This window comes from Fundulus heteroclitus, chromosome 20 (genome assembly GCF_011125445.2).
Source record: "Fundulus heteroclitus isolate FHET01 chromosome 20, MU-UCD_Fhet_4.1, whole genome shotgun sequence".
In the NCBI taxonomy this organism is placed as follows: Eukaryota; Metazoa; Chordata; class Actinopteri; order Cyprinodontiformes; family Fundulidae; genus Fundulus; species Fundulus heteroclitus.
This window is the reverse complement of record NC_046380.1, coordinates 27,789,105-27,801,482: the sequence shown is the minus strand read 5'-3', so window position 1 is coordinate 27,801,482 and position 12,378 is coordinate 27,789,105. Positions and strand designations below refer to the sequence as shown.

Genomic DNA, 12,378 nt, shown 5'->3' with positions numbered 1-12,378 from the left:
AACCTCTTCAGGATGAACTTGACCCCACCAACAGAGGTCAAACAAGTTACGATACAGTGCGGGCCCCCCCTATTCTCATTACCTGCAAATAGGCTCAGCTTGTGTTCCCTTAATGCACGACTGTACGTCAATGGAAAGCACTAAAAGGGCAGCACAGACCTGTGGGAAGCTTAAAGCCGAGAAAGAAGCAGAGCGAAAGGGAAGGAGATGAAAAAAAAATGACACAAAGAAAAAAGGGAGACTTTAGCCAGGAGTTTCTTCTTAGATCAGCGACTTAGGGCCTGTGCCCTGTTACAGCGGACAACTGTGATGGCACGCCTGCTGTCTTTCCCTTTGCTCTCCTCCTCTCCTTTTCCTTTTTTTTTTTTTTTTTGCATTCTCATTTCCCTCCTCCACCCACTCGTTGAGCAAACCCCCCCCCCGGGGGAGCCGCTCACAACCAAATCCAGCCAGCCTTCAGCGCAGTTTTTGCAGGCCAACTTTGCACAAACACCCCCAGAAGCCGTGCGCATGCGCCACAAAAGCATGCCGGGGGTTTCTTGCCACTCGCCCTTCCCCTCCTGTCTCCCTCCTGGCCTCGTTTTTTTTTTTTTTTTTTTTTTTACTTTAGTCCTTGGTTCCTCCCTCGGTCCCCTCCCTCGTTTATGCTAACAACTTTCCGAGGCTAATGCACGGTTCCCGACTGACCTTTAGACAATGGAAACCTGCCGCGGCAGAAGTTACCGATTAGAGCTACAGGTTGCACACAGCCGCTCTGACCTTCAGTGAGCAAATGAGCATTTTTGGCATGCGCTTATCTAACAGCCCAGTAGCCACTTGTAAAAACTTATGGAACTGGGCTAAGGTTTTGAGGAAATGATCGTCGCTTCCCCACATAACGTCAAATATACACTGTAGTGCATCATATTTGTCAAGTATTTATGCAAAAGCTTTATTTTACTGCCAATTTGTGCTTCACATAGTTGGCGGTTAAAAAGAAACACGAACTATGCTGCCGTGCCATTCCTGGGCTAAAGAGTCAAAAGCCAGTTTTTTTTACAGAGGCGTTCAGAATAATGCTATTATTCCCCCACCTGTTGATACTCACTGCTAGGCAGATAAAAAAAAAAGGCTGCTGCACTGTTCCCTCACTTACAAGAAAGATGCACTTATTTTGGCATCATTTCTGGTCACCAAACGCACCGATGAACGTCGTGTGGCAGGTAATATAGCAATGCCCTTTAAGGTTGTTTTCTTTTTTAAAGGTTGTGGTCCAGGGAAAAGGAGGTGTCCTGACAATTTTTTTGTTTTTACATAAAATCCTATTTCAGTCATTTTTTAAAAAAGGCCTAAATTATTTTGTATTGAAAATCGCAATTGGAGCTTCTTGCTTTAGATTGTTGTGTTGTCGCAAAGGTGAGTGAAAATAGTGAACTCAACAGATCAGTCTTTTTGAGTTCAATATTTGAAATCCAGATTTTTTTTTTTCCAGAACCCAGATCCGTTCTAGTCAGTCCACTATTAAATCCGGATGAAACAAGGCCTAACCAGAAGGAGCGACTGTTGGGGTGAGCCGCAAAGATCTTGGATGTAAGGAAGACTGCAGAGCGAACACAAAACTCAGGCAAGTCGAGGAGAAGACGGAGGAAAAAAGAAACAAGGAGACCGACATTGGGGGTGGATGGTAAAAAGTGCAACACAATCAGATGCAGGGGAGAGAAAAGAGAAGCAGCAAGTGTGGAGTCCTTCACACTGAGTAACGATTGAGCCCCAACATGGGAAAAGAAGGCTATTCCTTTCAGGACTGAAGGAAAGTCTGCAAACTGTCTACGAGCGTTATAAATGGTACAAACATTTATCTTAAAATGCTTAAAAAGTAACAGAATAAAACCAAAAACAACCAATGACGTGCCCAAATGAATATATTTCAACTTCATATAATTATGCTCCACCGGCCGTCCGCTAAATCTGTCCATGAAAGAAGCAAAATTGGGTCTTTGTTGTGTGCGACTTTGTAGATATAGAGGCAGTGCGGCAAACTGAGAGCGTTGCATTTGGCTGCTTTTTGAAAAACATCATTTGCATTTGTTTTTACACTTATTCCAGAGGTTTCAAAAACTATAAAAAAAACAAAAAAACAATTGAGGTGTATTTAAAAAAAAATTAATATCACTAAACTTGACAGGCCTAAAAAACTAAAACTTTATATAAACAACACACACACACATATATATATATATATATATATATATATATATATATATATATATATATATATATATATATATATATATACAAAGACCTGCCATCCAACAGAATGTTTTATCTGATTTTCATTGTTGCCTTTCTGTGTTGCGTTGCTCTTCTTTGCCCGACGCCCCGACAGCAAACAGTTAACGCTGCTTCACAGGCCAGCAGTCGGGACAGCGCAAACACACCCGCCTCCTCGCTCGCCCCCTTCTCCTTCCCCGGGAACATGAGAGCTGGCTCTAATTCACAGGCTGGTAAAGCTGTGGTGGACAGCAGTCTTGATCTGCCAGGATTAGGCTACTTTTATTTCCCCGAGAGCCACAGGGGTGGGGAGGGAGGAGTGGTGGAAGGAGGCGCTCAAATCCTTCTACAAATGTCAGACAACGACCGGTGACCGGGGGGCTGCGGAGATACATGCACTCTTTGCACACACGCCAAAAAAGCTTACACACTCATGGAGGAGAGGGGGGGTAGAAAGAAGTAGGAAAAAAAAGGAGCGGGGCATCCAAAGAAGAGACCCATCACTCTCTGTCTCATCAGGTGGTGGAAGCAATGACGTGGGGGCAAAGAAGGGAGCAAGCGAAGGAGGAGAGGGAGGAGTGTCGCGCAGGCGGGCGGAGGGTGTTGGGTGGGGGATACACAATTATTCAGATAACAGCTGGGAATAATCTAGTGGCAGATGTCTCTTGGTCAACAATGCCCACCGCACACAGCCGTGCGTGCCTGTGCGCGCGCGTCCACACTCCGAGCCGCAATGGTCTCATACGAAGCAGAATGAGGTCCTATAGGCTCACGCTGCTCCCTCGGCCTGCCCGCAAAACTTTACTCTCATTCGACCGATAAATTTATCATTTCGATTCTAAAAGGTTATGGCTTCAAAACAACAAAAACTTTTAATGAGATGTGAGAAACAATTATATAGTGACCGGAACTCACAACAAGTACTGAACGTCTGCGTAACCATTTTTCTTTGGTCGTCATTGGAGTGCAGATTTGACGACGTGGAACTCCTGAAAGTAAAACTTTCCTAATGGAAACGGTGGCACGTGTCGGCCTTCCTGGCAGAACCGGTAGATTTCACTCATTTTATATCAGTTCAGATTTTCATATGTTTCTGCAGGGGCTGAATATCTGTGTAGCCACATTCCCTTCACTTTCATTTAATCGTCAGTATCGCTGATAAAAAAGATTTCTCTCCACTTTCTATCGTCTGAATGTTTTAGCGGCTACATTTACATATAAGGGATGAACGTTTTAAAGAGGTTTGATTTCAAAACTGAGAAGATTTCTGTCGTATTGTTCCTACGGTTTAAAATCCGGTTAATGAGATGCTAGAAAGTTATCTAGGGCCTAATGGAGCTTAATTCGATGCAGCCCTGACTGTTCCTGCCCAGGCTGGTCAGTTGACGTTTTTACCCTCGCTTACAAGAAAGTCAAAGTTGGAAGTGTTTCGGGTTGTGAAAAGCCCTGGTAGTCATCTTAATAAAAGGTACAACCCTGACTTATTAACTCTCCAATATAAGCTTGTTATTACCTATGTTATTCTACAAAGACGTTCAGATGTATCTATATTCCTGATTTACGCTATATGTCAATCTCACAATAATGAAAGCATGTTAAAGACATTTGGGTAACCTTACCAATCAAATAAGTTTTTTTTATTAGCAGTAGGGCTATCGGTTCTCTTTCAATTTAAATATATTCGCTGTGCCACCATGGCAAACCACGAGAGTCTCACACCTGCCCATGCCTGGTGTGAATACACACACGCAAGAACCGCAAGGTTACACTAAACGAGAGAATACCCGAGCATGCAGTCCAATGCATCTCAGTAGCAGCTGCAGCTACTATCATCCCAACACACACTATTAGGTCTGAACCCAACTGGGCCAAGCCACCAGTTGCTCCTTTTTTTTTTGATGGCAAAGCAGAGCAAAGAGCAGGAAAACGGGGGTCAAAGGTGTAAGAAACACAAAGCGTTCAGTCCTCTACGGTTTGCCAATTCGCCCACTCTAAACGTATTTCCTCCAGAAGTTTTGGGAAAGTATGCTTTGCCCAGCTCCGCTCCCGCCTTAAGTGAATAAATCTTTAAGATGTTATGTAGCTGCGGGGTGGAAGGAAGGAAGGGGGGCGGCCCAGGCGACTGGTGCTCTGGAGCTCTGTCAATCCGTCAACCCCGGCAGCCCATTGTGATGTGCTTTAACACTGGCTAACAGCTCGTCCTGTCAGGGGGACGGATCATCCCGCGGCGCCTCACATGCTAATAGCTTAAGTAGGCATCCCATGTCCCCTGGAACTAATACCACAAATACTAATACCATAAAAGAGCCTCACTTTTTGCCTGTGTTAGCCAGCATCTCGATACTTTGCGGATTAGAAACATAATGAGATGCATTTAAATGGTTATTACCTCCCTTAGCACGGGACGGCAAGAAACAGGGGGGGGGAAATGCAGCGTGGCTAATTTCCTATCATCGTATGTTAATCTAAGCTCTACCCCCAAGTTGAAGGAATTGGAATATTCGGGTGTAACGGGAGATATCGGAAAACACTAAAAATAAATCTGCTTAACTTTTTCCTTATTTCTTTTTTACTTAAACTTCAGGAATCCAACTGATGAGAGGAGAAATCTGCATCTGAACTCATGAGCTCACCGCGTACTCTTGGATGAGTCTCTAATTTTTCCTCTCTCTCTCTCTCTCTCTTTCTCTCTCTCTCTCTCTCGTCTGCTCAGAAGACTTCTACCGGACAAACGAGCGCTCGGGAGCTGCGCAGCGCTCCTCCACGCAGCCTGGCTGTTGGTGAAATCTGCAAAACGTGCGGGCGCCGGGTGCGTGACGTCCAGGGTCCCGCGCCTCGCAGCTGTCACCGACCCCTTCCTTCACCACAGCCATCACTTCAATACACATTAAAGGCGGCGCTGCAGAAAGTTTGGCCACATTGTTGTTCAGAGGGGAGGCTCTCTCCGCCGCTGCGCTCGATTGACGGCTGCCCTGTCAGTTTGTCGCGGGGCTTTACAAAACACCAACGGCTCTCTGATGAAGTGCTTACAAAAGGTCATAGGGTGGAGGGAGGAGGGGGCTGTGGGGGGGGGGGGGAGTAAATGAGAGAAGGAGGCAGGGGAGAAAAGGAAAGGAAGACAGGACAGACTGAAGGAAAATCCATAACACAAATATAGCTGTCAGAAGCAATGCAGAGTTAGTGGGGGGACACAATGAACGATGAGAGCTTTTTTCTGGAGGAAGCTCCGCTTGAACACAACGGGCGTCCTCGCAGCTTCATTCTTTGCTCTCTGGCCCACATTGACCATCTTGAGTGCTCTAGCCGATCTGCGCCAATGACCTCCTGATCTGCCATGACTCTGAAATCAAACTGCGCTCCGATCGGCTCACTTCACGCTCCGCTCTTAGTCCTCCAGACTCCACAGCCCCCACCCCCCACCCCCTCTTTTCCTTCCAGCTCTAACTCTCAGGTGCCAAGCAGCACTCCGGAGAGGCTGATCTAATGCTTCCTCGGCCACGACAACCCAGGCATGGCGCTCTCACACAGTTGTTTCCTTCACAGAGTGCAGATTTTCCCCCTTATATTTTCTATCTCTGCCTCCAACCCCAAGCCAAGCCCTCCACACCCATAGGAAACAGTCTCTTCCGCTCTTAGCTGTTGGGTCACTTCTTCCCACATCCATCAGCCGGTAATGGGGCAGAGCTCTGATAGAGTCGGTGAAATGCCTGCATTACTGAAAAATGCAGGGAAAGCTTCGTAATTTCGATGCGGAGACGTGTTAATGACCACAGGCTATAACACCGTGTCACACACAACGACACGGTTATCAATCAGAAGGCAGAGGGTGCTTAAGTTTTAGAGAAAGAACTCACAAGTTACAATAACAGTTCTGTTCAAAACCAAAATGTAGAGAGCATTAAATCTCTTCCTTTTTTAATCTTTTTTTTTTGTGGCAATTTAGACATTTTTTTCCAAAGAATTAAGTTACTGAAAACAGACATATGTGCTGCAAGTAACCTGATATAGATACTGGTTTCAAATCTGACAGAAAATTAAGAAAGTCATTAAAATCTGATTTTTATTAAACAAAATTGCATGAAAACACAAGCTAATGGCTCATGTGCTTAGGGATAAAAAATGGAGGTTTGGGAGTATTTGATGCATTTGTTAAATAAGGATTTTTTTTAAATTGTCCTTCTCGACTACTGACCATTGCTGATTTGAGAAAAATTGGTCAATTCCGATCTCTGACTGATAGATCGGTGCATCTCGCCATCATATCACTCACAAAAAAAACTAAAACCTTACAGGATCTTTTCTCCCCTCATCTGCTGCACAGCAACTTTACGGTGCAGCACCGCCGCCTGACCCGCTGCAAGAAAACACATCTAAGCTCGGAAAAAAAAAAGAAAATGTGTGGGATTTATTATGAGACAGACGCACACGTTTTTGCACAAGCGTTCGACCCCTCAGCTTCTCCTAAATAACAGGTTTAATTAGAACCACATGTATAATCAGGCCTCAGTCTGAAGCGGTGCGGCGGCAGTTTTACCGTGCAGTCAATCACTTACAAAGCAATTCCAACTTCAAAACAATCACTCATATTTTTTTTTTTACTCAGAATTCATCAAAAAAAAAAATCCTAATGGCATTTTTGTAGCAGTCGATATGATTTCACGTCAGTAGAAATGGGGGGAAAAAAACACATCTATTTTACTGTACTTCATTAGCTTCGAGACCAACATTTAAAACATTCATCCGGGAACATTGTCGCCCTTTTTCTCCAAACCTAAACGGATGGTTATTAAGACTTCAGCTTTTAAACGTGCCAGTTCTCCAACGGGAGTCTAACACGGGTCAAACCCTACATGTATAGCTGCAGTGGTATGTTCGTCCTCTTCAACATCACTTTGGAGCAAAAAGCCCACTTAGACTTGTGGGTTTGGGATGACGGGAGAGGTTTTTAATGAAGAGAGCATCAGCGATGCAGAGACAGACAGCACTGAGCTGTCGATATGCTTCCAACGCACAGGACATTTAAAAACCTCAAACACTGTCCATTTTCACTCAACAGCGCAGGACAGGTGAATTGAGGAAAGAAAAAAAAAAAAACACTACACACACTCTCAGATGCATACACTATTCCACATGCACCTTCACATGTACTCATGCTGTAGGTAAGGACCCCGTGAGTGAGTTTATGGAATAATACAATCACGTCGGTGGCTTTTAATCCTATTGAAGGGGTTTTTAGAGCGCATCAGATTCATTATTATTGCCTGTCTCTCTAGACGGTTTTCCTACACGGCTCCAGTCACACCCAGCCGTGCACGCGCTACTCCACATACTTTAGGACCATTCTAAAAAAGAAAAAAAGAAAACTCTGCATTTAAGCAATGGGCGAGCACAGAAACAATCGTTTGAAACTGATAGGAATATGGGGGACATGGGGCAATTCAAACGCACAATGAGATAAAACTGGACTTTCAAAAGACACACAAGCTGTAGGAAGAGGGGTGGGGGAAAAAAAAATCCAGCAAAGAGGGAAAAGTGTTGAAGCAAGTCAGATGGAAAAAAAGGCTGCAAAGACAGACAATAGCCAACAGCAGGCAGGGAGAGTCGTCATGCCTCAGACACTTTCAGCTTCCTCCACATTATCAGTTTTCTCCTTCAATAAACTACTTATTGTATCTGCATTACTTTTTTTTGTTTTATTTTGACTTTGTTGCGTTGCCCTAAAAAGGAACATACCACACTATAACTGCTCCATAATGACTTTATCCTGTTTATGGTGCTGTTGTTTTTAACTGGAAGGGGAAATCAGTAATTATGATCAGTCAGCTTATTACAAATATAAATATACGAAGAGCCTAAACGCAGTTCTTTTTATAAGATGCAAAAGAGATGACTTTTTAAGATGAGACACCGATGCAGATAAATCTTTTTTTTATATATATAAAAACAGCAGTGGAAATCATCATCTATTTCAAAATTAGAAAATGAACCTGAGAAAGTTTTCTTTACGGGCTATATAGTCACAGGAAGTGTTTTAAATGTTGAGAGTGCATTTGTGTAATTGTGTCTGAAGTATTTATTTATCTTATTCCTATAAAACCAAATTAAACTAATTGTGAAAATATACAATTCTTTTAAAAAACTGTGCTGACGAGCATTCAAAATGAATTAATGATTTTGTGCATTATTGTAAAAAATGTAAATTAAAAAAATAAACTTTCGATAAAAATCGCGACAAGATGGAGAGAAGGCCAAGAGCTGGAAAAGAACAATGCGCAGGCTTTCATACAAAAAGTCGACTTGATGGAAAAACTCTGCATGGTAATAGTTATTTACGCATGCGGTGCGCACCTGGGGCTGTGCGCCAACGCCAAAAAAAAAAAAAAAAGAAAAAAGAAAAGGCCTTCGTATTTAAATCCTGAACCATGGCAAGGTCGTGAAATATGATAAAGAGCATCTTTTCTTTTTTCTTTTTCTTTTTTTCATTCCCGCTGGATCTTCTATTAAAGCGCAATTAAAAGTATGTCATCACGTCGCGAAAATGCCGCCACAGAGAACAAGGAGGGTGGTGGTGGCGAGGCTGGGACTGGGGGGTGGGGGGGTTTGGGGTAGGTGGGGGTACACAACACCGCAGCGAGGACACAGTAAATAAAATTAATTATGCCAAATGCCCCCGCGCCCATCAATCACAGGGCAATAATGCCCGTGTCAGGGTGTTGCACCCACACGGCCTGTATGCTTGTCTCTGACTGACAGACAACTAACAGCAATTAATTGTCATTTCATTTCTCCCCCCCCCCCCCTCCTTTTTTTTTTTTTTTTTTTGGTGTGCAGCTGACACGCAGAGATCTGCTGTCTGATTTTATTTCATAATCTGTATTTTAATTAGATAAAAGCAACTATTTTTTTTCCACAAATAAAGTTGTTGGTTTGTGTTTGCATAAATATGCACATACACTAAAATGTAAGTCATTACAATATCCTTTTTATCCATGACACGTTGTTGTTGTTTTTCTTTTTGGAATGATAAATAGTTTCCTCAGTGGTGGAGGTCTGTAGTTGGAGGGAAAACATTTAGTTTCCACCTTAAGACAATAACGAATCTAAGGAAGGATATAATGTGGCGATCCACTGTGCATTTTATCCTAAATAAGTCGCGTTTTTTTAATGTAGGCTGTTATTATTATTATTATTATCATCATTAATATGGTCAAGCTCATTTAGCTGCGGTGTGTTCTACAGAACTAAAAGGCGCCGGCACTGCCTGGAGCCCTGCGCGTTTCAAATCCGTATTAATACAGTTTTACAGTTTTTCTCGCATCAGAGCTCCAAAAATACGAGATTTTGGGTGCGTTTCTTAACCCTCTAATGCAAGGAAACATAAAAAAAAAAAAAAACAGAAATGAGGGAAGCATCGCGGACACATCAAACCTCGGCGAGGTCTCACAGAGCGACTCTAGTTTCAAAAGTCAGAATCTTTTGAAAAGAAAGTATTGTTCCCCCAAACCTATTGAGCATGTCAGCTCAAACAGCCCCCCCCCCCCCTCTTCTCAAGACAAGAGCCCTTTTATCTCCAGGCAGGGAATGCAAGTCATTTTCTATCATTTTAATCGGTATGGTTTAATTATTAGCAGCTTAATGAAAGGTCAAACCTTTAAAAAGACGCTATTAGGGCAATTTTATAGAATAAATGCAAACAAATCACTCTGTATCCGCGTAAAATGATAAAAACTGTTATACAATCCCGATTTAAAGTTGCTTTCTTCAATTCGGATCCCCAAAATTGAGCTGCTGATGTGGGGGGAAAAATACGTTTTTTGGTCATCATCGCGTCAATAAATGTGATTTGGAAGAAAAGAAATAAAAACTTGTCTCTTGCCAGTGAAGCAACAGAGATTTTTTAAAAAAAAAATCTTAAACTACTGCTAATTTATATAAAAGTAGCAAACAGAGAGGGGGGGCAGCGATCATCGTTCTGCTATTAAAAAACAAGACCACAACAAGTGGCCGAACAAGGGATTTTTGAAGTTTCGGGTCAAAAAAAGTCAAAGTGGGAATGAAGCAATGACCCAAAAAAAAAAAAGAGAAAGAAAGAAAAGAAAAAAGAAAGAGAACATGACGGTGTCCCTTTGTTCTCTATTTATTCTAACAGGCTAATAACATGATAAAACTTCACAAACATTGAGCGAGTGGAAAAGTTGTGCGTCTAGAGAGTTTCAAAGGAAGCGCGGACAGAAAGAAGGAAAGCAGGAAGAGTTAAAAAAAAGTAAGAGTGCAGAGATAATGCATCAACCTGTTCTCTCGGTTTCTGAAGAAGTCAACTTTCACACCCGCGGTTGGACCATGTGGACAGCCCGCTTCTGCTCCTCGGACCCCGGCGCGTCCACACTCTCTCTTCACGGCGACAAACAAGGGGGCACACAACCCGACGGCACGCGGAAAAAAAAAAATTCAAAATGAAAATGAAAAAAAAAAAAAAAAAAAACAGAGAGGAAAAAGAGAGCGACAGACAGAGAAATCTAGGGTCTCAAGACCATTACTTCTTTAAGCGGACCAAAAGCGTGCTCGTTAAGTCCCTTTTCCTTTTCCCCCCTTTTGTGTGCGTCCTCTCTCCTCGGAGTGGCCCCTCTGGAGTGAAGTCGGAACAATACTGCCGCTAAAAACTCTGGCACAGAGCGCAAGTTGCAGCGGGAGAAACAACGCGCCTCTCTTTCGTCTTCCTCACTTGCTGCTCCTGCTTCCACCGGCTTTTTCTTCTCAAAGAAGCCCGATCAGCGCGTAAAACCTCCCCGCCGGTCTGCACTTTTGGGCATCCTGTCTTGTTGCTCGCTTGGAAATCAGGGTTGAATCACTTGAGCGGAGCGCGTGTGTGTGTGTGTGAAGTGTGTGTGTGGCGCGGGGGGGCAGTTTGCTGAGCTACCGTAATGCCTCTAAAGCAGGTGCGCAAAGTCGTGGCGCACAGCATTCGAGGAGCGTTGTCTCTCTGTCGCTCTCCCTGTGTGTGCGTATGTCTGTGTGTGTGTGTGTGAGTGTATGTGTGTGAGAGAGAGCGAGGGGAAGGCACTGATCTTTTGACCCGCTTTGCATCCTTGCTGAGTTGTGCTATTGTGGAGCCAGGGAGCAACAGATGTTGGCCTGCACAAAGTTTGAGCCCAGAAACCGCCAAAAACAAAGCACAATCAAGCCAAACAGCTCTGCTGCTCGGTCCTTGGTCACACTTTTCCAGTCTCAAACAAATATTTCTCGAACTGATTTTAATGTAAAAATCTAGATTAAAACCGACAACCTAAATTAGAAGCCTGTGTGATCCTTAATTTATTCTAGAAGTCCACAAACGCAGGCCCAAGTTGAGACTCCTTAGTATAATGCTCCAGACAAACCATGGGTCGGTAGTTTCCAAAGGTCCCAAAGGGTCACAGTAGTAAATGTACGTGTTTCTGAGGGCTCAATCATTACCTGGACTTAATTATTCCAAAGTATGTTTCATAATATATACTCTAGATATGATTTTTATTGAATGCAGGTACCAGTACTCATTAAAAATGAATAATACATTCCCTTTTAATAGAAAATTGCTAATTCCGAATGCATCGGGACTGTGGAGCATTGTTTGTAACTGAATTTGAATCTGTTGACATGTTCTGATTGTACTTGATTGATTTGATTTAATATTGTTTTGACGTGAATGGGACATGTTTGCCTTGTTATGAGCCTTTAGATGTTTTGTTAACCGGCGCCATATGAATAAACTGAACAGAAATTGAATTGAACTAAAATGTGACCTGGCATACTGACAAGAAAAACTTTATCTTATCCAACTCTAAATACTTATCCTTTATGTATCCAAAAGTTTGGAAATGAAGGAATGAAAAATGTGCAAATTGTTGTATTTCAAAGGATCTTTAGTCTGATAAGGGTAATTCAAGCTGTAATCCCTAACACCAGCTGTTTGTTCTTCACAAACCTTTCAGTTGTGTGAATGGATACTTAAGAGCAGGGCTGGACCATTTTAACAAGCTGGATTTACAGAGTGGCCTTCAGCATTTCTGCTTGCTGTTCCCAACTCCTCAGTCAGGAAAAGAGCTGTCCTAAAAGTCCCTGAACAACTTCATTGAAGTAAACTAAATGACC

General features: G+C 43.0%; 1 protein-coding gene across 3 annotated transcripts in view; it reads right to left on the bottom strand.

Moving 5' to 3' along the window:
• The window catches only part of foxp4 (forkhead box P4), a 120,118-nt gene extending 108,966 nt beyond the window's left edge, over positions 1 to 11,152 (bottom strand). The window contains exon 1 of one of the 3 annotated variants that reach the window (XM_036152093.1): positions 10,541 to 11,152. The gene's annotated coding sequence lies outside the window, so the exon portion shown is untranslated. The remainder of the gene's footprint in view (positions 1 to 10,540) is intronic. The other 2 variants (XM_012874893.3, XM_012874892.3) reach the window with 2 other exon arrangements.
• Between the last annotated feature and the right edge of the window lie 1,226 nt (positions 11,153 to 12,378).